At 35.3% G+C, this 26568-nt stretch overlaps 1 protein-coding gene across 3 annotated transcripts in view; it reads left to right on the top strand.

Annotated features, from left to right (window-relative positions):
* Window positions 1-26568, top strand: part of LOC150098787 (uncharacterized) — a 204125-nt gene that overhangs the window by 45932 nt on the left and 131625 nt on the right. Inside the window, exons 4-5 of one of the 3 annotated variants that reach the window (XM_090404967.1) lie at window positions 8664-8727; window positions 18649-18804. The gene's annotated coding sequence lies outside the window, so the exon portion shown is untranslated. Of the gene's footprint in view, window positions 1-8663; window positions 8728-18648; window positions 18816-26568 lie in introns of all 3 variants that reach the window. The other 2 variants (XM_090404966.1, XM_090404968.1) reach the window with 2 other exon arrangements.

The following is a 26568-nucleotide window of genomic DNA, read 5'->3' as shown; positions in this document are numbered from 1 at the left end:
TATAGGATTAATTCAGAGGATATTTTTGAGAACAGGACTGGTGGTGGGAGGACTAGGAGACATCCATGGAAGCTGGGCAAGAGTGTCGTTAGCAAGGTTGTTAGAGCTGTGTTTTTTACTTTAAGAGTGGTGAATGAGTGGAATAAACTGCCAGAGTCTGTTGTGGGTGCTATGACGGTGAATGAGTTCAAGGCAAAGTATGATAGATACTGTGTGAATGTTGAATAGTTGTGATGGACACGATTTTTAGGGCCTCCCTTGATGAGTCCAAGTACTCCTTGATGTCTCCCGTAATAATAATAATTACTTGGATGTTGAAAAACACTCTAACAAGTAAAGATAAGGAAGTTATTATCCCTCTTTATAAGGCTATGATTCTGCCACATCTTGACCACTGCGTGCAGATTTGATCAGCTGAGTTTCTTGGGGACCAGGAGGTGGTTGAAAAGATCCAGAGACTAGTGACAGGTCTATGGAATACTTCCTATGAGGATAGATTGAAGGTTTGCAGGTTACAAAATTTAGTTAATAGGCAGAAAAGAGAGGACATGATAGAAACTTTTAAGATATTAAAGGGGTTGTATAAAATTAATGCAAGTGAAGTTTTCAATATATGACAAATAGTCGGAGAACTAGGAGCCATCTGTGGAAGTTGTGTAAGAGTGTGGTTAGTAGGGATGTGTGGTCCACACATCCCAGATTTTTTGCATGGAGAGTGATGAGTGAGTGGAATAGATTGCCAGAATTGGTTGTGAGTTCTCTGATGGTGAATGAATTCAAGGAGAGGTATGATAGGATGAAGTGCATAAGGGTCAAAGCTGTATAACTAAGAGGAGACCACCACATAGCCTTTAAAGGAATGCGGAGAACCTAACAGGGCCTCTGACCTATGTACAATCCTCACCTTCTCATGGTGCACCCTGTTAGGGGGACCTGGATACTGAACAACATCTACCTGGATACTGAACGAACAAGAATGGACTGGCATTTTGGGATTTAGCTGACCAAATTGTATTCTTATTGGCTTAAAGCCACAATATTAAATGATGGTACAACATGACAGAATTTCATGCTGACTGGGGCATCGCCTGCTTAAACAAGGCCACCATTGTTTTCGCCAGGGAACCAGGGCAAACAGCATAAAGTCAGCAACTGGAACAAATCCTAAAACACACCCCAACTCAATATCACCAGAGTTTAAGATCGGCACTATCAACCTAAAAAGCTTGAATGACAAAGATATGCAGCTAGCTGAGGAATTAGATATGTACCAGATCAACATAATAGGGATGACTGAAACAAAAACGACAAAATCTGGTGATTTTTCTGAGCAATAAATACAAAATGTTATATTCAGGCAATGACAATCAGGGAAAAGGAAGTGTAGCATAGTATCGAGCACAAAATATGAAGCCACTCTTCTTGAGTGAGAGCAAATATCAGAATGGGAAACCAGACAATGAGACTTATTTGTACCTATGGTTCCACAGAAGGGTAGAAGTGAATTTTTTGAGGCTTTAGAAAAAGCAACTGACACAATGAAAATTGAAAAGTTGGTCCTTGGGGATCTAAATAGCAGCGTAAGAAATGATTGATAGCCATACAAAAATATTTGGGAAAATTTGGAGAAAAGAGCAACGCTATAATGGCAAATACCTGTTGGATTTCTGCTTAGGACATGGACTGGTTATTACTAACACAATGTTCCAAAATAAATATGCGTACAAATTCACATGGAGAGAAGAGGCAAGGAATAAGAAAAGACTCATTGACTATGTTATTGTTGTAATAAATTTAGTTTAATCCTTTATCCAAGTGTGAGCAAACAAAGTTTGCGCCTGAAAGTATCTTCAGGACTGAGGTAAGGTGGTACACACCAGGGCAACTCGTTGCAAAGGTGGAGCAAGCTACCAATACTCCTGTCTCAGTATCTCCTATAATGCAAAACACATCTCCTTGCGGATATGTCTAATGTTATGCTCTGGATTTCTCTAAATCCAGAGTAATTTATTAAAAACGGGTGGCACACCATTTGGCAACTTCTATAGGTAGAGATGACCTGCGAATGCTTCTGCCTGGTATCTCAGCTTGGGCCTGGCTCCCACTGAAGAGACCTCAATAAAGGTCGAAACTAGTCTGGGTAGTGGCCCTTCCTTAATGCATAACATTAGACATATCCGCAAGGAGATGTGTTTTGCATTATAGGAGATACTGAGACAGGAGTATTGGTAGCTTGCTCCACCTTTGCAACGAGTTGCCCTGGTGTGTACCACCTTACCTCAGTCCTGAAGATACTTTCAGGCGCAAACTTTGTTTGCTCACACTTGGATAAAGGATTAAACTAAATTTATTATATTCTAACCAAGTGAAAAATAAACTTTCAATATGTTATTGTTGATAGTGATGTTTTCTTCCTGGTGCAGGACACCAGAGTGTACAGAGGATTTGAAATTGGAAGTAATCACTATTTAGTCTTGAGCAGGATAAAATTGAATTTCATATTGAAAAGAAGAACATGTAAGAAAATTTTAAAGCGAATAAAAGTTGAGCAGCTCTCAGATGTGAACTGTAGACTAAAATACACAAAGATTATTAAAGAAAAAATGAAAGAGTTTGAGAACAGGAATCAAACCTTGGAGATTCAATGGCAAGCCTTGAAAAAAGCCCTGATTGATTCAGCTAGAGAGGCATGTGGTGAAGTTGTCTGCAAGGATAGAAAAATTAGAACTCCATGGTGGACATAGGAAGTTAAAGAGGCAGCGAAGGAAAATAAGAAAGCATATCAAAAGTTCCTGACAAATAAGTAAGCTTGTGCTCTTAGAGAATACAGAATGTAATACAAATGTAAGAAAGCTAAACATTGAGTAAAACTAGCTAAATAAAAGTCATGGGAAGACTTTGGTAAGAACACACAAAATAAATATCAAGAGTCCTTTCTTTTAGGCTTACATGGCGATCCGAATGCATTTTTGAAAATTATGGAGACAACTACTGTGTTTGAATAAAAACTTTAGTTTAATATAACTAAAATCTACATTCGACGTTTATGTGAAGGTCATCTTCTGGAGCATACAACTATACACAGAAAACAAGCTACACTACAATCAAACTGGTTTGTTAAAGACACTGACCAACCACTACAACAATTGTTGGCCTGACCTCTGGTGAAAAAAAAAATAATAATAAATAAAAAAAAATTAAAAAAATAAAATAAAATAAATAAATAAATAAATAAAAATTAAAAAAAAAATTATACATCAATGCTAGAGTCCTATTATTAGTATTATCTGTTGGTTGTAGAAATACATTTTGCACAACAACAAGTATCTATCTATATACATATATTAACATCATGTACATATTCCAGCCAGTTGGTATGGAATGGTTTCTAATACTAGCTGAGGATTGGAGAGAGTCCTGATTTATGCTGGATCTTATATATTAGGAAGGCTGAGCGTGTGCCATCCAGATCCTTGGAATTTTCATGCCATCTTTGATGTTGATATTTGGGTGGTTTATCAGGATTTCGCAGGCTTCCTTAAATTTCCTTTCGTACCAGGTTTTTGTGCGGTGTAAAGAGCAGGTGCTTTTCCAGTTGATTTGGTGTAAGGTGTTGAGTGCATGGTCTGAGAGGCCTGCTTCACCATAATGGTTATATTTAATGTGTTCTTTCTTGCATATAGGGATTGTCCGTCCTGTTTCACCAATGTATGATAAGTTACGGGTGCAGCGGATGCAATAGATTCCAGGATGTGCTAATGGGAGGAGAGGATCCTTAGAGGAGTTGAATATGATTTTAAGTTTAGTGGATGGTTTAAAGGTGGTATTGAGGTTATAATGTTGTAGGATTCTGTTGATTTTTTTCGATAAACCTTTAATGTATGGGATGGCTATGGTTTTACTGTAATGTAGATTCGTTTTTGTTGTAGTTTTATGGAGTATTTTACTAACAGTATTTTTGTTATAGCCATTATTTATGAATGTGTCACTGATGATTTTTAGTTCTTGTTTCAGGGCTTGCTGTTTAGAGCAAATTGTTGTAGCTCTGTTTTTAAGGGTGTTAATGACTCCATATTTTTGTGATGGGTGGTGGTATGAATTAGCATGTGTGTATTGGCAAGTGTGTGTCGGTTTTCGGCAGACCGTGCTGGCCAATACATACATACAGTCAGGACTCTAGCCAATCCTCAGCTAGTATTAGAAACCATTCCATACCAACTGGCTGGAATGTGTACATGATGTTAATATATGTATATAGATAGATACTTGTTGTTGTGCAAAATGTATTTCTACAACCAACAGATAACCCTAATAATAGGACTCTAGCATTGATGTATAATTTTTTTTTTAATTTTATTAATATTTTTTATTTTATTTTATTTATTTTTTTTTCACCAGAGGTCAGGCCAACAATTGTTGTAGCGGTTGGTCAGTGTCTTTAACAAACCAGTTTGATTGTAGTGTAGCTTGTTTTCTGTGTATAGTTGTATGCTTCAGAAGATGACCTTGACATAAAGGTCGAAACGTCGAATGTAGATTTTAGTTATATTAAACTAAAGATTTTATTCAAACACGGTAGTTGTCTCCATAATTTTCAAAAATGCAAATATCAAGAGGCGTCAAGATATTCTAGAGGTTGTTGAAGAAGCTCAGAAATGGAGGAAAGTGTGCTGTAAAAGGAATTAGACAAGATTAAGGTGATGTGAAAACTGCAGAAAAGATATCCTTGAAGTATGGAGTAATTAGTTTGAAAAATTACTAAATGAAACTAACAGTGATGACAGCATAGTAATAATAATAATAATAATAATAAAAAAAAACACTGACCAGGCATGCAATCAGGAATACATATCCATACTTGAAGTAGAAAAAGCCATCAAAAGTCTGAAATGTGGAAAGGTAGCTGGAGTAGATTATATTTGACCAGGAATTCTCAAGTATGGAGGTATAGAAGTCTTACAGTGGCTTCACTGCATAGTTCAGACGGATGAATTCCAGATGATTTGAGTAGAGCTCTCACAGCACCCATATAAAGAGGTATAAAAAAGGGAAATAAAAGTGAAAGTGAGAATTACAGAGGTAGTGTGTATTTGTCTACTCAGTGTTCCTGGTAAGATTTATGCCAGTATACTTGAGAAACGATTGAGAAGAATTATGGAAGAAAAGCTGGGTGAAGAACAAGCTGGATTGAGGCCTAGAGGCTGTCAGTTTCAGATTTTCACTTTACGAGAAATAGTTCAGAAATCATGAGAATATAACAAAGATCTGTATTTAAGTTTTGTAGATCTTGAAAAAGCATATGACAAGGTGTCAAGAGAGAAGCTATTCAACACACTACAGTTATATAGTGTCAATGGAGCATTATATCAAGCAATACTTAGTCTTTATTTGAGTTGCAAGTCAGCAGTTAGAATTGAAGGAAGTACAGGAAGATGGTTTAATGTTAAATCTGGTGTCAGACGAGGATTTACATTATCCCCTCTGTTATTCATTATCTATGTGGATCACATTATGAAGGAAAGTGGTATTAAACCTGATATCAAAATTGGATATGTTAATGTGAGCACTTTGCTTATGCAGATGATGTTATACTTCTAAATAAATTCGCTACAAGTCTGCAAGATTCCCTGACTAAATTGATTAACTGTTGTAGTAGATATGATATGAAGGTCAGCAATAACAAGACAAAGACAATGAAATAGGTAGAAGTTGAAAATATCGACTGCATTGTGAATGGAGAACCTATAATACAGGAAAAACATTTCAGCTACTTAGGCCCAATTTTTAGTGAAGATGGTAAATTAAATATGGAAATAGACAACAGAATCAACAAAGCTGGTATGGTAGGATATATTGGATATGAGATATGAGAGTCCTGAGAAAGATTGGGGGCGTGAACAGATGGCATCAATGGCAAGATCATATTTAAAACGAGGATATTAGGAAAGAACTTGACATTATCAGCATCCAGGAATGCATTAGCAGAGCTAATCTCAGGTGGTATGGTCATTTAAACAAATAGGAGAGGAAAGATTAGCAAAACAAATGTTCTCTGCCGAGGTTGGCAGGAAAAAGACCCAGAGGAAGACCAAGATATAGGTTGATTGATACAGTAAAAAGTGCCTTAGAAGATAGAAATGTAAGATCTGATAATGTTGTTGCTTTGATAGGTAACAGATTGATTTGGAGGAAAATTGTAGATACGAAATTAGTAATGATGTAAATTTTTCATGTAGTACTATCATATCCTGTACATCTCTTGAGAGTAAATTACCAGAATTTTATGATGATGAAGTGTGATAGGATTTGTGTGTACGATGGTTGATTGGGATCTCCTGTGATGAGGCTCTGGATTCCATGGGGATTCTGTAAATAATAATAGTGATAATAATAATAATTTATGAAGATGACTCTCGCAAATTTTGGCAATAGAAAGGCAGTCATTCTGATTTAAATTTGGGCAGTGTAAAAGTGCTTCAGTACTCTCTTCAGGTTTATTATTGTTGATTAAGATTGGTGTTCTTGTAGTCATATTTGACAGATCCTGTTTATTTGCAGTATGAGAGACAGCACTCACACTGAACTCTGTAAACACCAGGGAGTCAGGGAGATAGCGGACTGTTATCTTTCATGGATAGTAAACAAGAGGAGAGTTTGTTATTAGGAAGGATCTTTACAATTGTCTCTGAGATGCCTGCAATGTATGGCATAGGGACTTGCTGTACAAGTTCAAAGTGCTTGGGGATAGGTGAACAGATATAGCAAACATTCCAGAAGAGGTTTGGAAAAGGAGGACATCCAGGAAGGCTAATTTTCAAGGGTGAAGTTGATTTGTTGGTGTAGGCTGTTATTTTGGGTGATGCTCCAACTAGAAATTGGCAAGTGCCTTCACCCACATATTAGCTTCACTATTGAAAAAGAAAAGAATTGAAAACGAGCCTTCCTGGATGTCCTCCTTTCCTGTACTTCTGCTGGAATATTTGCATCTGTTCATCATAAACCTACCTTCACAGGCTGCTACATACAACAAGATTCAGTGTATCATCCATCTCAGAAAAAATAGGCATCTTCAGATATTTGCTCAATAGATCGCATGTTATCGGCTCCAATTCCCAGGCTCCAACAAGAATCGAGCACCATCCAGTGCATTATGCTACAGAATGACTTCGCATCAAGGAAGTTTAAACCTATACTGCAAATCCCTATCCCTTACATTGCAGGCATCTCATAGTCTATTGCAAAGATCCTGAAAGAATACAACGTACTTCCTACATTCTTCCCTATCAACAAAATATCCCCTTGGTTATCATCCATGAAAGGTAAACAGCCCTATCTCTCACCCACTCCCTGTTGTTTGCCATGTTCATTGCAAGTGCTTCCACTTGTACTTTGGACAAACGGGACGTTCTGTCGAAAAATGACTACTAGAACACCAGTCTTATATCAACAATAATAAAGCTGAAAAATCTGGCCTTGCTCAGTGTGGAGTCTGACCACAATATCCTTTAGTCCAGTACTTGCCTTTTACATTGCAGGTTTAGGTTTAAGCAGTTATTTAAAGAGAGTGCTGAAGCACTTCTACACTGCCCAAACTTAGCAATAGATAAGCAGTTGAAATGACTACCAAGATTTGCAAGCGTCTCATCCTCATAAAGGGCAAATGATAGTGCATTATCCCCCCCCCCCCCTTTTTTTTTTTTAATATAATATAATGCTGTGTCATTCAATTATCTAAATTTTGTTCATTTTTATTTCAAATCTCTTAATTTAATTTTGGCTTTAATTGTAATCTTATTTTATTTTGTAACCACCTGTAAGGGGAGCTCTGGCATGTGGCTCAACTCGGTAAATAGGATTAACATTATTTGTTCTTGCTTCATCTTTTGATTTTGTTGATGCACTGATGATAGCCAGTTAATTTCTGGTTGAAATATTTGCAATAATAAAACTATTACATATTCTTGTGAATATGTAGTCTAATAAACTATTAAATCACAAGGGTCATCAAAAAAAAAGTATCTAATGTATCAGAGGAGACAATGAAATATCTTACTGAGTTAAAGGTGATATTGCAGTATCTTGACATTTAAGAATCACACAATGCTGACTTTTGCTATAAACCATTCAGAGTGAGCATTCAGCACAAATGAATTTTTTTGTATAAGCTGGAAATCGAATATATCTGCATGGAGAACTACAGCCATGCTGAAGAAACACTAACCAATGAAAGTGAAGAATTTCGCTAATCCACAGATATCTTATAGTGATCATAATCTGTTGATTCCTGATCAGTGTGAACAAATAGTTCTTCCTACTGCATGCTGTTATTTGCTTCAATCCCCTGAATTGTAGTAAATTACTTATAATGTACTCTTTTCTTTTGTTTTTATTAATATAACATAAATTATTATATAATTATATTATTGATGTATCTGTAGTGCTATTCATAGTACAGTAAACTTACAAGATATCTGGCCACTTATGTAACTCCAAAATTAGTAAACCAGTCATCTCTAGCAACTTGATGGGCTGTAAGTAGCCCTTAGCTTGTAATCAAGTGACTGGTTGGCAGAGGAAGCCAAAAAGTGTGGCCAGATGTTCTGTGAGTTGTTGCAGTAATGTGGATAGATTTAATCATATTCAAATATTTTGTTTTATTATAGCACAAAATGTATGTGAAAAATGAACTGAAGATGCAGTTGAGAATGTTCTTCAGTTGCAATAAAGGTTAGCATTGCATTTAAAATAATTTTTGTATGGTAAATCAGTTTTTTGTGGGAGAGGGATGACATTTCTTTTGGCTTAAACTTGTTATATTTAATTATTATTATTTATGGATAGTTTTTGTAAAGCAGTTTGTTTTTTAAACTCATATTAGGAAAGGATTATAAATAAAAATCTGCTTTGTATTTTTTTTTTTTCATAACTATGTATAGTGACCAGTTTATTGAATATACATTCCCATTATCTAACGATTCCACTACTTCACAGGCAACTTTATATATACATTCTAATCTATATGATAAAAGTTGATAGATATCCAACAATCTGCTTTATATAGGAATAATGTACAATTCATTACAATAATAGTCCACAACCTAAGTGACTTAAACTATAGGATGGAATGATAATCATTTTCATATGTTGTATTAATAAAGAATACCATCTAGCTTTGCCAGGAACAGATTAACAATGTCATCAAGGCGATAGATGACTTCATTGTCCAGTAAACCACTGCCATCACTTATTAGAGGCTTGAAGAAGCTGTAGCCATATTTGGCCTTCAGTTTTCTGTTTCTTTCTTTGTAGGACATAAAGTATACAGCCAGAACCTTCCTTAATGGAGGCCTTAGCAAATAAGCAGTTTTGCAAGCCAGCTGTTAGATAGTACATGAGATCAAATCTCATAGAAACTGATGAATGAAAAGCTTCCCAACCTGCTAATGAATAATCCTACTTCAACTTACTCTGCCATGTCATATCTAGAATGAATGAAAGTATAGCACTGTTAGTTCCATGGAGAGTTGGATCTGAAGTCTTCGATCTGCTGTTGAGGGAGCATAGTACATGGGATCAAAGTTGTTAATAACAAATCAGGAAGACAACCAATCAGCCAAGGAACATCCTTGTTGTTGCATACTCTACCAGATCATGTCTGGAGAGAGCCAGAATGTAGTAGTGTGGGAAGCACTGTCAGTACATCATGCACAGACAAGACTGATCCCCTTGTGTGTATGATGTGTGTGAGAATTTCACCAACTACTGTTTATTTAGCTCTTCTTCCCCACTAACAAAAAAAAAAAAAAAAGAAAGAAAGAGACTAAAATATGTTATACTGTAGATAAAAAAAAAAAAAAAAAAAAATTTCCCCATTCAAAAAAAGCAACAAAAAATAAATTATAAAAAAACACTAATCATACATGTTCAAAAAATCTATAATTCCAGCATTTAACACCATTTTTTTCTATAGTTCCAATCCATGAAAGATTTTTCTGTAAACCTATGTTTTTTGGTATTTTTAATTTATTTTATACATAGTTCAGAAATCCTGTTCTATAAACCAAACATGTAGATAGATGTTTCCAGTAAGTGGAACACCGATTTCACACTAGGTTATGAAATTCATCTCCCACCTTAAGACAATTTCCAAACAAACATGCCCATAGCAGGATTCAGCCTTTTGGTTAGAAAGTAAGTATGCTGACCAAGTTGGCATTTAATACCAACATAATTGATGTTCAACGCTACCACTTAGAAATAATAAATCAGGCTTGAATGACTAACAGACTTCAACTAGTTATCTCGATTACTGTCCATCTCAACTATCCAAACTGCACATCACTTGATTCCTTTTATCACAAGAGCAGTGTGCATATAATCATATACACATGTGTGTGCAAATATAATATGCATTATATATATTTTATTTATGTGACTCCCACCAACAAAAAGTTATTGTGAACCTATGGTACAAATGTACCATAGGGTAAGGATCTTTTTATCATATTTTTAATTAATTTTATTTATAGATTTTTGTAATTTTTTTTTCCCCAACCAAGTCTGGAACCCTGCTCAAGAGGTCAAACATAGAATTTTTTTTTTCAAGCCACTTCAGGCCTCCATTAAGTAGGGCAGTGGTCTCACACTGGGCAATGAAGTTCATCCTTCACCTAAGGACAGTCACAAACATTCATGCCCATGATGAGATTCGAACCAATGGCCTGTTAATTGGAGAGTGGACACACATTAACCATTTGGTAACCATCTAGCATATGCATGTTTGTTTGCATATATATAAGTATATATATATATATATATATATGATGAATACTATTATTAACTCGGGTTGGGATATGTTCATTTTTAATATAAACTGACTATAAACCCGAGAATTATAACAAATTGAGATTTATTTGCAAACGCAACGTGTTTCGTCGAGATTGACTTCATCAGGCGTTAAGAACATAGATGAAGAAGAACTAAAAAAAGAACTACAACATCTTAAATGGACCTTTAAAAGCAATGGCTACTCTTTAAAAAGTATCAACAAACAATTATCCCACCGTCAATGTAGCAACGTAGAGACACAGAACGACTCCAAAGGTTATATCTCTTTGCCATATATCAGCACACTATCCAAAAAATATCTGAGTAGAATCGTAAAGAAATTCAACATACAGACGTGCTTCTCGACTTCCAAAAATAAGATCAAGTTTCAGAAACTATAAACAATCTCACAACCGTCTACAATTTCCAGGTGTATACAAGGTCACATGTGAGTGCAGAAAACCTTACTATGGCCAAATGGAGAAATCTATCCTCCTATGTCTCGAGGAACACCAGAGAGACATTGCTTACAAGAGAACCAGAGCTACTGCCCTATCAGGCCATGTCCTGTTTTCAATAAACACAAACAACGAAAGCCGCCAACATGAAGTAAATTGGACAACAACTTCAAACCTACACATTTGCCATGATGAGGTAGAACGCCGCATTGTAGAGTCAAAAGAAATCACCTTGGACCCTCTTCATATGAACAATAATCTTAACTATAATTTGCCTGACTCTTTCAGCTCTACTATCAGATACTGGAGATCGCGTGGTTCCACACACACACACACAAGTGTACAACAATAGAACTTTAACATGGACTGTAGCACAAGTTCATAATAACTGTAATTTACAGTCGAATATCATAACTTTATAATTGTAAAGCTTTAGAGTGTCTCAATGTTTGTTTCAGTGTCTTTTAATATCTTTCTATGTTATTAATGCCTGATGAAGTCAAGCTCGACGAAACATGTTGCGTTTGCAAATAAATCTCAATTTGTTATAATTCTCGGGTTTATAGTCAGTTTATATTAAAAATGAATATAATTATATATATCAGATTATATATACATCATGTATATGTCATACTTGTATATGTGTTCATTTGTCAGATTTGATAAATGTATATGCACACACCAGACCTAGAATCTCCTTATGAAAGGCTATATGAGAAATCTGCTTCTGCAAATTTCCTTACTGTTTGTAGCATTTATTTGCTGTTGTTTTCATTTCAAAAATCTGATAACTCCAAGCACTTGATAATTTATTTCTGAAGCATAATTCTGTACATTCTGAATACCTAAGTAGTGAGATCATCTCTCTCTTGAGGACTTCACTGTCTACAACTGGCTTCCCCTTCCATTTCCACTAATTGGCCTCTAAGAAATGTTGGGGTGTTTACTTGAGAAAAACATTATCACAATTCATACCCAGGATCAGGAGGATGAACCAAGGAGAAGATAAATGGGTGAGTTGAATCATAAAACAGGAATGCAAAAAAAAAAAAAAAAAAAAAAGAAAGAAACATTGTAGAGGAAATATCAAGAAAAAAGTGATCATAAGCAATAATACAAAGCACAGGTAAGAAGGACTAAATTAGATCGAGGAATTAGCTAACTAGGCCAAAGGAAATCTTGATTAATCTTTATACTAATAAGGCTCCTGATCCAGATGGTATTCCTTGAATTGTGCTCCAGAATTAACATCCATCCTGTATAGCCTATATAAGCTATCATTTTCATCTGGCATCTACCCAACAGCATTGTCATTAACAGCCAGCTTCTTCAATACCTGAAGACTCATCAAATTAACAGTCACGTCACCAATATGCATTCTCGTTCTACAGTAGGCCTCTGGCCTCCTTGCTAACCTTACTCACCTTTGGACACATGCCATGGAAAGATTTGTAGAAACCTATGTGGTCACTCTCAATATTTCAAAGGCATTTAGTTGTGTTTGTATCAAGGCTTCCTGAATGAGCTACCACGTTATGGTCTCACTCCTTTACTTCCTCTCTGGTCATTTGCTGCATGTCATGGCAGATGGTTTCCTCTCATCAGATTCCTCACTTGTGAAACTGTAGTATTCAGATGATTGAAAGATCAAGATCTTTCACTACCAATCACTTTAGCACTGATCTTCACACCATTCTGAAATGGCTTGAAGATATTTAGCAAATTTCAATGCCTTTAAAACTCAGGCCTGTTTTATTACGCACAAGAAAAATCCTACTTCATTCTCATTTACTTTTGTTAATGTTAATATCCTTTCAAGATCAGCTTTCTTTTCTTGGGCTGATTGTCCCATTCAGTTTATTCTGGCATAAACATATTACATCAATAGCCTCTAAAAAAAAAATTGGTGCTCTCTTTCATTCAAAACATTACTTCTCTTCTGCTCAACTCCTAACTCTTTATTAGTCTCAGATCTGAACAATCTTGGAATACAGGGTGTTTCAAAAAGAATGAACTGATTTCAAATAATTATATTTAATAATGAAAATGTGGTACAGTTACAAAATAAATTCTGTTGACTAGACGCCATCTTCTCATTAACTAAGTGTAGTGGCTATTTGGGCGCTAGTAGTGGCATTTACGGTCGTTATATCAAACTCTGGGCCAAGGCCGTTCACATGGTACAAGTCACATTCATTTGTGGTTCGTGGTTGAGAGATATACAATTTTCAAATCTTGACATTCTTTTTGAAACACCCTGTATATCATTTTGACACTGGGGTGATGCACCTAAAATATCCGTAAGAGGGTAACCCACTTAATTGATGACCTCTCTCTCTCTCTCTCTCTCTCTCTCTCTCTCTCTCTCTCTCTCTCTCTCTCTCTCTCTCTCTCTCTCTCACACACACACACACACACACACACAGACTTCCTTCAGTCACTTTCCCATAGGTACTCTTTTTCTATATTATGCCTTTTCTGTAGCAGCCACTGGCCAACTCATACACTGTCCAACTCTAAACATGCCAAACAAATATCTTGTCACCTTCCTTCATTTCATCCATCTCTGTTCTTTGGAACAGTCTTTCCCACACTGTTTTTCCCCACTAAGTAAAATCTCCAACTCTGTAAGAAACATATTGATAGATTATTTTTTTCTCCTTAATCACCTAACCACACATGGCACTGTTGTGTTATACATCATGTGACCTTTCATGCATTGGGTAATTATTAAAAAAAAAAGTTCTTTCACTGTATAGTGAATAAAAGGAAGAATGATTGTGGAAGGATAACTTTATTCATTGCTAATAGTAGTAGGAAAGTCAGAGAAGCAGAAGAAATAGTTGAGATACTAAGTGATCATTTTGCAAAAGTATAATATTCAGGTGGAGATATTGCATTTGCCAATGTGACAAAGGCTGATATAAGAATTAAGGTAGACAAAGTGGAGATGTTCAGCATATTGAGAAATATCAATGCAATTTCAGCAATAAAATTTATTACCATGTCAGCTGTTGTTTTTCAAGGATGTGCAAGAGAATTGGCATTGCCTCTGACCTATCTGTTTAATTTAACTCTCAGCTCTGGCAAGGTTTGAAGAAGATAGAAAGAGTATGAGTTCTAATACATAAATGAGGAACCAAGACAGAAGTAGCAGGTCAGTTATTATTTCAGGAGTAACAGTTAAAGTATTAGAAACATTGGTTAAAGGTGGAATTCAGGAATGGGTGGATATATATATATATATACCTGTCCCACCCCCCCCATTCTTGAATATGGATACCAATGTTGGACAGCATGACTTTGTGAAAGGTATGTCCTGCCTTAGTAATTTACTCATAACTACTAATATAATAGTGACAGCTGAGTTGGATAAATGGCTATACCGTGATACTGCTGAGTTTTGCAAAGCCATTTGACAGACTACTGCACAGAAAACTATTATATAAGTTGGAGTGAATGGGAATTGACATGAAGCTGGTGGCATAGATAGGGGATAACCAATAGACACCAGAGAATAGTGGTGGAGTAGAATCTAGGAGAATGAAGTGACTAGAGGATTGCCTTAGGGCTCTGTATTAGGGTCACTATTGTTTAATTTCTGGTATTCAGTTGTTAGCTGATGATACAAAACAGACAATTGTTAATAAAGGTGATGTAGAGATCCTGCAGGACAATTTAAATAAATTGCCAATGCGGGCAAAGGATAATGGTTGTCAGTTTAATATGGCAAAATGTTAGGGTAGGCATTTTGGGATGATAATATAATACAGTGTATTATATTGTTGATACTGGATGACAGAAAACTGATAAGATGAGGGATTTTGATGGTAGAAGAGAGTTGAAGTTCAGAGAACATAAATTAGAAGAATTGCTTAAAGGATTACTCGGATGTTGAAGAACAAATTGGCAAGTGGAGAAAGGGAGATTATTATCTCTTTTTTTTTTAATTTTCTATGATTTGCATGCATCTTGACTACTGCACTGTTTTGGTCCTCTGGGTTTCTTAGGGATGAGGAGGTGGTAGAGAGGGTCTGAAAAGAAGTGACTATGATGGTGACATGTTTGCAGAATGCTGCCTATGGGGACAGTTGAAGGTGGGTGAGTTGCAGTTTAGTTTAGTTGATAGGCAGAAAAGAAGAAATGATAGAAACTTATAAGTTACTAAAGTTACTATAAGATTGATACAAATGAAAGTTTTTGATACATAATGGAGAGAGAGAGAGAGGGGGGGGGCTATATTTTTTGATTAGACAGTGGCGAATGACTGGAATGGATTGCTAGATTGTGAGTGCTATTACAGTGGGTGGGTTTAATGAGAACTATGATAGGTATTGTGTGAATGATGTGTAGTGTAGGCCTCCAGTGATGAGTCTTCTAACCTATTTATAATAATAATCTCTTTTCCCAAAAATTGCAGGAATCAACACTTTCCATATGCCTCTCCCATGATATCTCCTCATTTATATGGACAATTATGTATTCCATCATGGACATCCTGATGGAAAATAGATCAGACTTACTGAAACATAGTCTCATCTCATTGGTTTCCACCTCGCCACAAGTTGTGATGAAATGTAGAATGCACAGCAACTAAGATTGCTCAAAATAAAGTTTAGGCATTTTCTGCAGATATCACAGCTCAAGAAATTGAATTGCTTTCAAACGTATTGCATCCATCATCAGAGCCAAAAGAACTCTTGGATCCAGTTGTTATCTATAGTAACCACATCAACCAACACCAAAGTGGTTCAAAATAAGAACTTAAAATGATGGACAGTTAAATCACCACTCACTTTTGTTGATTCAGAAACATTTACAGATGCTTTTGGAGAGAATTTTGCCAAAACATTGGCAATGTCTTAATCGACCCAAAAGAAATTTTTGATCCTGAAAAGCAAAAAAAAAAAAAAAAAATCCAATTCTTTTTTCTTTAAGTGGTCTTGAATGACACCAGACAGGAGAAAACTGATTTGTTTCAGTTTTGAATGAGTGCTGTTAGACCAGGTAACATAATTTGTGAAATGGGCAGACATTTATTACTATCTACCATAGATTAACTGCTTTTTCTGTAAGAAAATCTTCTGTGAGGATGAGTACCTAGATTCCTGGAGAAGGGCAATTATTATTGTCCAGTAGCTCTGACTATCTGCTTAAATATAGAAATAAATAACAGAATGTTAAATATACAAATAAATTATAGAATAAGCAAAGTTGGTATGGTAGGTATCCAGTTGAATAGAGATTAATGAAGTAAGAGAGAAATTAACCAAATGACTAAACTAGTGGTGTGCAACAGTCTTTAACCAATTTTAATTAATAGATCTTAAAATTGGGTTAGAAATAAAACATTTAGAAAGACTAGAGACAAAAAAATATGAGAGTTCTCAATAAAATTACAGTAGCGAATATTTGGCATTAGTGGCAGAATTATATAAAAAAATGAAGATATTAGGAGAGAACTTAACATTATTAACATTTGAGAATGTGTATGCAGAGCTAATCTTCTCTGCATACATGTATATGCAGAGAAGATACTGTTAAAAAAACTAAGCTAATGGTATGGTCACTTCAACAGAATGAGAGAAGAGAAAAGTTAGTTGAATAAAAGATCCAGAGGAAAATCAAAACTATTCAGTTAATGCAGTTCCCAGTGCCTTAGAAAATTCAATATATGTGACAGTATTGGGGACCAATTAATAATCTGTTACTGGTTTGGTAAATGAGTCATTTTTTTATTTCTGAAAAAATAGTAATAAATTAATAAATGCATGAAGAGAATGTATTTTTTCAAATATTACATACTCTAAATGTTAGTATGGCAGTGAGATTGGATTGGATTTTGCTGCATACTTTAAGAACTTGTGCTTGCTAAGGAACTGAGTGTTTCATTGACTCGGCTGTTTAATGAAAGTCTTACAATTGGAAAATTCCTTAAGGTATGGATGGAGGGTAAGATAGTGCCATTGCTTAAAGGCAATGGTAGACTTGAAGTATCTAGTTTGTATTTCTTCTGTGGTTCTTAAGATTTGGAGAAATTAGTAAGAGCTTATATACAGAATTAGCAGATGAGGGTAATGTTATCTGAAGACTACCACAGATTTGTTTATAATAAAGTAATGAGTAGTTGATGAGGAAGAGGCATATACTTTAATTTTTTGGATTTTACAAAAGAATTTGATAGGGTGACACCTGACAAATTGATATTTAAGTTGTAATGTATTGGTTTAGATATTAGGTCAATGGGTGAGATTTTTTGGCAAATATGCAACCATACTTGTTCAGGTTGGGGGAATTCTTCATAGCCATAGTTGACTCAAAAAATAATCTTTTCTGATTTGTAGTGACTTCTAAATAGCACATTAATTTTCTTCCATTTAATCCTGTGGGAATGGGTGTCTGATGTATGGTCTACCAGTCCTGACTTGCCATAATAATGGTAACAAATCCAAGGCAGATGTTAACAGATTCCTGTCTGCCCCTAGTAGGCCAAGTCACAGTCATAAGAACTTCAGACACTCCAGGATATGCTAGAGGACAGAGTTTTATCCTTAGGAGAGTGGATTAGAGTTGCTAAATTAACATGTGGTGCAAAGTTTTATTAGTACTTAGTACTTTGGCTATCTTTTCTAATTTACCTCTGACATAGGGAATAGGATGAATATTGACCCCATGAACAAGACACTTTGGACGCTTTTGTCGCCTACCTAAGCAACCAACACTCCAAAATTCACTTCGCAGTAGAAAAAGAATTGGATAACTGTTTGCCTTTTCTTGACACACCTGCTTTTCAGATGGATCAGTATCTTTTTCCATTTACAGAAAGCCAACACGCACGCACGTGCACACAGAGAGAGAGAGAGAGAGAGGAAGATATCTACATAAACAATCACATCATCATCATCCAGCCCAACAGTATGGTATTTTAAAAACACTTACATATAGAGGCAGAGCAGTTTGTTCTAATGATACAGCTCTTTCCACTTAAATATCTGCACCATACTTTCTTGGCCAGTGGCTACAATTCCTACAAAATAGATTAAATGCTAAATATCCCCATTAGTTCTCCCTCCTCTAATACTCAAGAACAAAACATTCCTATTCCCTATGTCAGTGGTACAAAGATAGCCAAAGTACTAATAAAACATGGCCTTCTCATGTTGCGTGTAAACTATAACATGCTGATATGTGCTCTGAAGATGTTGGTTTGAAATCCAGCAAAATATAAGCCAGTTAATAAACATCTTTTTTATATATATATAATAGTTTGGTGTTGTTAATACTGTCAAAATAAGTTATGAACAAATTGCATAATTGATTTGTTTTGAAAACGTTAATATTACTATTCACATATTGTTTTCAGATGTTACTTTGGCTGCTGCTTCCAGTGCAAGGCTAGATAAAAAGTAAACTCAAGAAAAGCATTCTTCACTTGATTTTTCACACATATATCCATGGGTGAACTCATTACAAAGTTACAGGAAAGGAAAACTGCTTATTGTTCCTCATGGAGCACTTTGTATGTCAGAAGTTAGTTGAGATATATATTGCATGTTGTAATTTGGATATTTAGTTGTTTAGTGTTGAAAGCCCAATGGAAAATATGATACTGCTAAAAGACTGAAAAAACACTGGTTGTGAAACATAAACAGATTTACTACATTAAAATTATTTAAACATACTATTTTATAACAAACTGTATTATGAAATGAATATGAACATTACTATAATCAGTGCTCTTTTGGGGGCACATGCAGCTTACCAGCACCTTTCTTAACAGTAACACTGACATAAGGATGCAGTATTGTTTTATTCAATTTTTCCTGCTAATAAAGCACCTATGTGTGTTAAGACTTAAGTGGTGTGAGGACATCATGTTGAAGACTTAATGGAATATATACATCACCTGGAAAGGATTAAAACTGATTTTAATGCTTCAATACTTTGTCTCAGTCACTGAGACGAAATATTGGAAGCATTAAAATCAGTTTTAATCCTTTTCAAGCGCTGTATATATTCCATTAAGTCTCCAACATGACCAGAACCTATTATTTTACATTAAAAAAAAAAGCATTGACTATAATAATAAAAAATCAAAACAGAATTATAGTAATGAATAGCCATTGTACAAACTGAATATCCATTTTGTAAATGGATATTTAGTTCATGTGATGTTTAAAATTCGCTTACTGTTGAAATTTCTTACAAAAAAAAAAAAAAAAAAAACCTGACTGATGTTTAATGTTCATTTAATTTAATATGCATGAAAAAATGAAAATTCACATTACAAAAAATATAAAAAGATAGGTAAAATTTGCAGTGATGAATAATTTTTGTTATCTTTCAGTTCATAAAATGTCATCATGTTTAGAGATTTGGATGTTGTCAAAAGCAAGACTGGAAGAAAAGAGTTCTGTTTTGTTTTTGTTTTTTTTTCTTTGAAAGAAATGAAACAGGATTAAGTTTTGTTGGCATCAAAATTAACAAGGATATCAACAATGCATTGAAAAAATTTTGATGTAGTGTTGCTCACAGTGTTTAGGGTTATCGAAGTTTATATTATGGCTATTTTGGTTATTTATTAGTGTAGGGTTTGTCAAATGAGAAAAAGGAATGTGATGTTCTGTAATCATCCAAAATGTGTATTAGATTTGCAGTCAACTGCAGAAGGTCGATGATATATATAGCAATTTGTAGTATTAACTCGGTACTGGGATATGTTCATATTTATATATACTGACTATAACCGAGACTAGAATAACAATTAAATTTATTCAAAACGCAACATGTTTCATCAGATTGTCCGACTTCTTCAGGCATGGGAACATAGAAAGCAAGTAAACACTATAAGAAACATCGTATCACTATAAAACGACTATTATAAAATCGGTTAGCTTTGAACTGTAACTACAGTCCGTGTTGGAGTTCTATTGTTAAGTAGCTGCGTGCGTCTGATTTCACGTGTGTGCCAATATCGGATAGCAGAGCTGGAAGAGTCCAGTAGATTATAGCTAAGGTTATTATTTATGTGATGAGGGTCCATAACATTCCTTAGACTTGACTATGCATCTCTCCACCTTGTCATGGCATATATGAAGGTTTGAGGTTGTTGTCCAGTTTATCTCATGCTGACAGCCTTCATCATTTGTGTTTACTGAAAACAGTACATCGGCTTGACAGGGCACTTGCTCTAGTTCTTTTGTAGGAAATGTCTCTCTGGTGTTCTTCTAGATGTAGGAGGATGGATTTTTCAGTTTGGCCATAGTATTGCTTCCCGCAGTCACACGTGATTTTGTACACTCCTGGGAATTGTAGATGGTTGTGAGCTTATTTGTATTTGCTTAAAATCGATCTTAGTTTAGAAGAGTAGAGAAACAGGTTTTTATGTTGAACTTTCTTAAAATTCTTCTAAGTTTCGTGGAGAACAAGCTGATATATGGTAAGGAGATATAACCTTTTGGATTGTCTTGTGTTTCTGAGTTATTTTGATGGCGGTGGTATAGATGCTTATTAATAGTTTTCGACAAGTAGCCATTACTTGTGAAGGGTCTTTGTAGATGTTGTAGTTCATTTTTTAGATCTTCATCATCTGACTATAGATCTAGCACGATGTGCTAGGGTTGAGATGATACCCACTTTCTGTGCAGGATAGTGATGTGAGGACGCATGCAGGTATCTATCTGTGTGAGTAGATTTTCTAAAGATTGATATTTTAATAGAATCAGATGACTTAGTAAATCTTACGTCTAGGAACGGAAGAGATCCATTTTCTTCAGCCTCCATTGTTAATTTGATATCTTGGTGGAAGTTGTTTAAATGATTTAAAAAAGACTGAAGGTTATCGGTGCCATGGTCCAAGATAAGAAATATGTCATCTACAAATCTTAGCCAAATTTTTGGTTTAAGAGTAGCTGAGGAGATAGCCTTTTGTTCGAAATCTCCAAAAAAGATGTTAGCTAATATAGGAGAGCTTATATATATATATATATATAATGCTATGCATTATGGGAAGGGTCACTGCCCAGACTGCGTTCGACGATATAGAAGCTAATGACTTCAATTGAGGTCATTAGCTTCTATATGAGAATGTGCTCTTATAGGAGAATGTGCTTTGCATTATGAGATACTAAGGCAAGTGATGTGAAGTGATACCACTTTTACCATAAGTTGCCCCAGTCCTGAAAATACTTCAGGTGCAAACTTTGTTTGCTCACACCTGGATAAAGGATTAAACTAAGTATATAATTTCTTGGTATCTTTAATTTTTTACAATGCATTTTTCATTAAATAACTGAGCTTATATGAATACTAGATAAATGGGTAAAAAATTACTGAGCATTACAAATTTCCAAATGCACTACATCCATATGTCACTGTTACCATCGCATCACATATCATTCCCAAAAAAAAGGTTATTACAATTTTTAGACAAATACTGGAAAAAAATTATTACAATTTTTTTCCAATATTTCATCTGTCATGGACAAAATACTGGAACCATAAAATCTGTGTGTGTACTTATTTTACTGAGTTATTTTCATTTCATTCGACCTGAAGATGAGCTTAAACTAGTACCTAAGCCTAACTCTATGGAAATCTACAGATATCTACATGAGTGTTTTGTTACAATGAACTAGCGATGATCATTCCTTCCCTTGTGTTAAAATGTGAGTAGCACATTGATAAGGAGACTGTACGACAAATTTTGCATGAGCAATTGGACATGAACAAAGTCTGCAACAAAATGGTTCCCAAAAACTTATGTCGGAAGCAGAAAGATGTCTGGAAACAAATTTGCACTGACATCATGGAACGGCTTACAGCAGAACCAGACTTGCAGGAGAAGATCATCACATGTGATGAGACGTGGATTTTCCAGTACAATCCAGAATCAAAGAGACAATCGATGCACTGGAAAACTCCCAAGTTACTGAGAATGAAAAAAAGCAAGAATGAGCATATCAAAACTACAGGCAATGCTTATCGTATCTTTTTTATATATATCAATTGCGTGATAATGGTTGAATGAGTAAAAGAGGGTCAGACAGTTAACCAACATTATTACCTTGAGGTTCTGGCGAAGCTAATAGAACGAGTGAGGAAGAAGAAACCTAATGCTCAGATTCTCCATCAGGACAATGCTTCAGCACACAGTGCACTGTCTGTAAAGCAGTATCTGGCTGATAACAAGATCCCAGTGTAGGACCATTCGCCTTACTCGCTGGACTTCGCTTCATACAATGTTTACCTTTTTTGAAAGTTGAAATCCACATTGAAGGGCATGTTTTCAGTCAGTAGATGAAGTAAAGGAGAAAATGACAGCACTACTGAAGCAGATAACATCTGATGACTTGCAGCACTGCTTCCAACAATGGAAAATTCATATGCAACAGTGTATAGATAGAGGAGGAGAGTATGTTGAAGGGGGATAACAATTAAGTTGTACAATTGTAATAATAAACCACATTTTTGCATTTAATAGCCACACCTTGTATATTAGGGTTAGAATCCATAATTGTCATTTTTCTTTGGTTTTCCTAACAATACATGCAGAGCATTCAATGCCTTCTTTGGTGTTTTGCTAGAAAGAGATCAGAAAGAAGGTTGTTCAAATCAGATACCAAAAAAGTCATTATTCACTGTGTTCTGGAAGTTTTCACTCCACAGTTGGATATCCTGTTCCATGTTGCTCTTTTCATACTCCCCTATTCTACTAGTATCTATCTAGCATCCTAGAAATTAGCTCACATTCCTAAGAAGAACAACAACAAATCTTTGCCATGATCTGAAAGTTTATTTTTCACTTGTTTAGACTATAATAAATTTAGTTTAATCCTTTATCCAAGTGTGAGCAAACAAAGTTTGCGCCCAAAAGTATCTCCAGGACTGGGGTAAGGTAGTACAACATCGGGTAACTCTTTGCAAAGGTGGAGCAAGCTAACATCACTCCTATCTCAGTATCTCCCATAATGCAAAACACATCTCCTTGCGGATATGTATAACATTATGCATTAAGGGAAGGGCCACTACCCAGACTAGTTTCGACCTTTATTCAGGTCTCTTCAGTGGTAGCCAGGCCCAAGTGGAGATACCAGGCAGAAGCATTAGCAAGGTCATCTTATAGGAGTTGCCAAACGGTGTGCCATCTTTTTATTAAATTACTCTGGATTTAGAGAAAGATGTTGAAAGTTTATTTTTCACTTGGTTAGACTGTAATAAATTTAGTTTAATCCTTTATCCAAGTGTAAGCAAACCTTAGTATCTCCACACTTGGGTGTGCCTCCCACTGATAAGACCTCAATAAAGGTCAAAACCGGTCTGGGTAGTGGCCCTTCCCTTAATGCATAACATTATTCACATCCGCAAGGAGATGTGTTTTGCATTATGGGAGATACTGAAATAAGAGTGATGTTAGCTTGCTCCACCTTTGCAACGAGTTGCCCGGTATTGTACTACCTTACTCCAGTCCTGAAGATACTTTCAGGTGCAAACTTTGTTTGCTCATAGTTGGATAAAGGATTAAACTAAATTTATTATTGCCATGATCTATCTGCTTTGCAAAATAAAGTAAAGCAAAAAGTGATAACTAATCTCCTCCCACAGCAATTACAACAAAATGCTGTATTAAAATATATATAAGGAAAATACTGTTTGAACATATCGATGTTTTTATCCTCAAGAATGCATATCAACTGAATTACTATCCAGTTTCTCTCATTTCAGTTATTTAGTAATGGAGAAAAGGTATTAACACTCAACTTCTACAATACCAAGAAGCCTTTCAACTAAAATAATTGCTAATATGGATTCTAGCACTGCCAAATTGGCAGGTGATTTCTTGTTTATGTCAAGCACCTTTGGATAAATGCCAGGGAAAATCTGGCGAATCTCGAGTGATTAATATTGATACCTTGAAATCATTTCTTGGTACAAAGGCCTATTAAGTAGTTTCTCATCATATGGTCTGTCTTCTGATCATGTCCAGAACGAAAGCTAGGTTGCCAATGTTCTGTCTGGATGCACATCAAGTGATAGTGAACATGTTTTCATCCTCAAACTTTGCAACTAATCCTGGTGTTCCACGAGCATTATACATACCTGTAAGGATATGTGCTTGCCTTAGCATTATGGGATGTTAAGGCAAGTGATGTGAAGTCATTACCCTCTATATACGAGTTGCCCCAGTCCTGATTGCATTTCACGCGCAAACTTTGTTTTGCTTACACTTGGATAAAGGGTTAAACCAAGTATATAATTTCTTGGTATCTTTAATTTATAGTATAACCAAGCGGAAAAACTTCCAATAACTTTTACGTTTTGATCTTCTAAGGAGACATCATTTAATTTTTTTATATGAGTGTTTTTAATTTAGAAAAAATGGCTTGAGTTAATTAAATGATGGCACAATTTTACTGTATTTTTATTATTGTATATTGTAAGATTATAACGAGACACATGGCACTAATGTGAGCCAGAAAAATGGTGACCGATGCCATTGTTAAGAGAATGCAGTATGATGGATTTTGCGACGTGTAGTATATGTGAAATATACTTGGTACTGAGTATAAATGGTTTGAAAATGAGAGCAACAAGATTGCCAGTGTGCAATTTTGTCAAAAGTGAGATAGCAAAGTAGTGAACTTTACTGGTAAAGATTTTTACTAATAGAGATGTAAAAGTTTGTAGATAGGAATGAGGGAGTGAGCATGGTGACAAGGGGGGGGGGGGGTTGAGGTCATTATATATGACCTCAATGACTTCAATTGAGTTCATATATAATTTCTTGGTATCTTTAATTTTTTACAATGCATTTTTCATTAAATAACTGAGCTTATATGAATACTAGATAAATGTGTAAAAAAGTACTGAGCATTACAAATTTCCAAATGCGCTACATCCATATGTCACTGTTACCATCCCATCATCACATATCATCCCAAAAAAAGCATAGGTTATTACAATTTTTAGACAAATACTGGAAAAAAATTATTACAAAACATGAAGTTCTGTTCTTGTGAAAGATTGGGGGTGAATAGTGAGTTGGTCATAATGAGAGATAGAGAGAAAGAACATGCTTATGTGGTATAAATTAAAGATGCAAAGAAATTATATTCCTGGTTTAATCCTTTATTCAAGTGTAAACAAATAAAGTTTGCATCTAAAGTATCTTCAAGGCTTCATGCACAAACTTTGCTTAAGCTTGGATAAAGGATTTTAAACCAAAAATATAATATCTCGGCATCTTTAATTTATGGTATAACCAAGTGAGAAATCTTTCAGCATGTTTTTGTAATCTTTACAGGATCAAGCATGAGCTTGAGTGATCGGAGAAAATGTCTGCTGAAGTAGTATTGCAGAGAAGAGAAAAAAAGGAGAGAGAGAGGAAGGAAGAGAAAGGAATGTATGACAAAAGTGAGAAAGAGATAGTAAGGAGAAAGTATTGTATAGAGAATATTCATTGATAAAAGTACATGACAAAATCTTGTTTTCTCAAGTGCAAGAGGAAGAATGTTAGTGTACTGTTAGAATGCATTTAGAGAAAAAGTAAGAGAAAGTTAAAGAGCTGGTTTTTTGGTGTGTATAAACAATTGGAAAGGTGATAAGTATGGATTGGGAAAAGATATAAAACATTTATTGGAAGAAGCAGAAAAAACAGTGAGAGGATTGAGATTGTGATTGCTATAGTATGATTGGAGCAAACTGAGAAGAAATGGCAGTTATTCCAAATGTGTTGATGTGTAGTTTGATAAAAAAAAAAAAAAAAAAAAAAAAATGACATGCACTTCTGGACAGATGAAGCATATTTTTCATTGCATGGGACAGTTAATATGCATACGCAACAAAAAATGTACTTCATCTGTCCAGAATATGTTGTACAGCCATTGTGGATCTTCTGTGAGTTGTCAAAGCCCACGATGCTAATTTTTCCCTCTTAGTGGTATCACTTGGTAACATCTCGTGAAGAGATTGCAGCTTGTATGGATACAAGTTTTACACACCCTTCATGGTGTGTTAAACTTGTTCTGGAATACAGACTTTTCTCAGTTTTCACTATCCCTATCATTCTTCCCATGCACTTCTTTCACCGCTTGCTGGTTGTGCTGTTAGGGCATTCATTTGTGATACCACAACAGTAGTATGGGCTTCGGATAACATTGGTCTGCTGGCAAGTGCAATCTGACAAATTTCCAGTCTCCTCGAAACGTCGTATTAGAGACCGTAGTTTGGCAGGAATGATAGGACCTCGACCTTTCTTCATTCTTTTCTGCATTTAAAACTATTG

The sequence above is a fragment of the Typopeltis vanoorti genome, chromosome 15 (genome assembly GCF_054136105.1).
Source record: "Typopeltis vanoorti isolate ZY-2024b chromosome 15, IOZ_Tvanoo_1.0, whole genome shotgun sequence".
Lineage (NCBI taxonomy): Eukaryota > Metazoa > Arthropoda > Arachnida > Uropygi > Thelyphonidae > Typopeltis > Typopeltis vanoorti.
The sequence above is the reverse complement of the archived record's forward strand: the minus strand, read 5'-3'. Positions and strand labels throughout refer to the sequence as shown.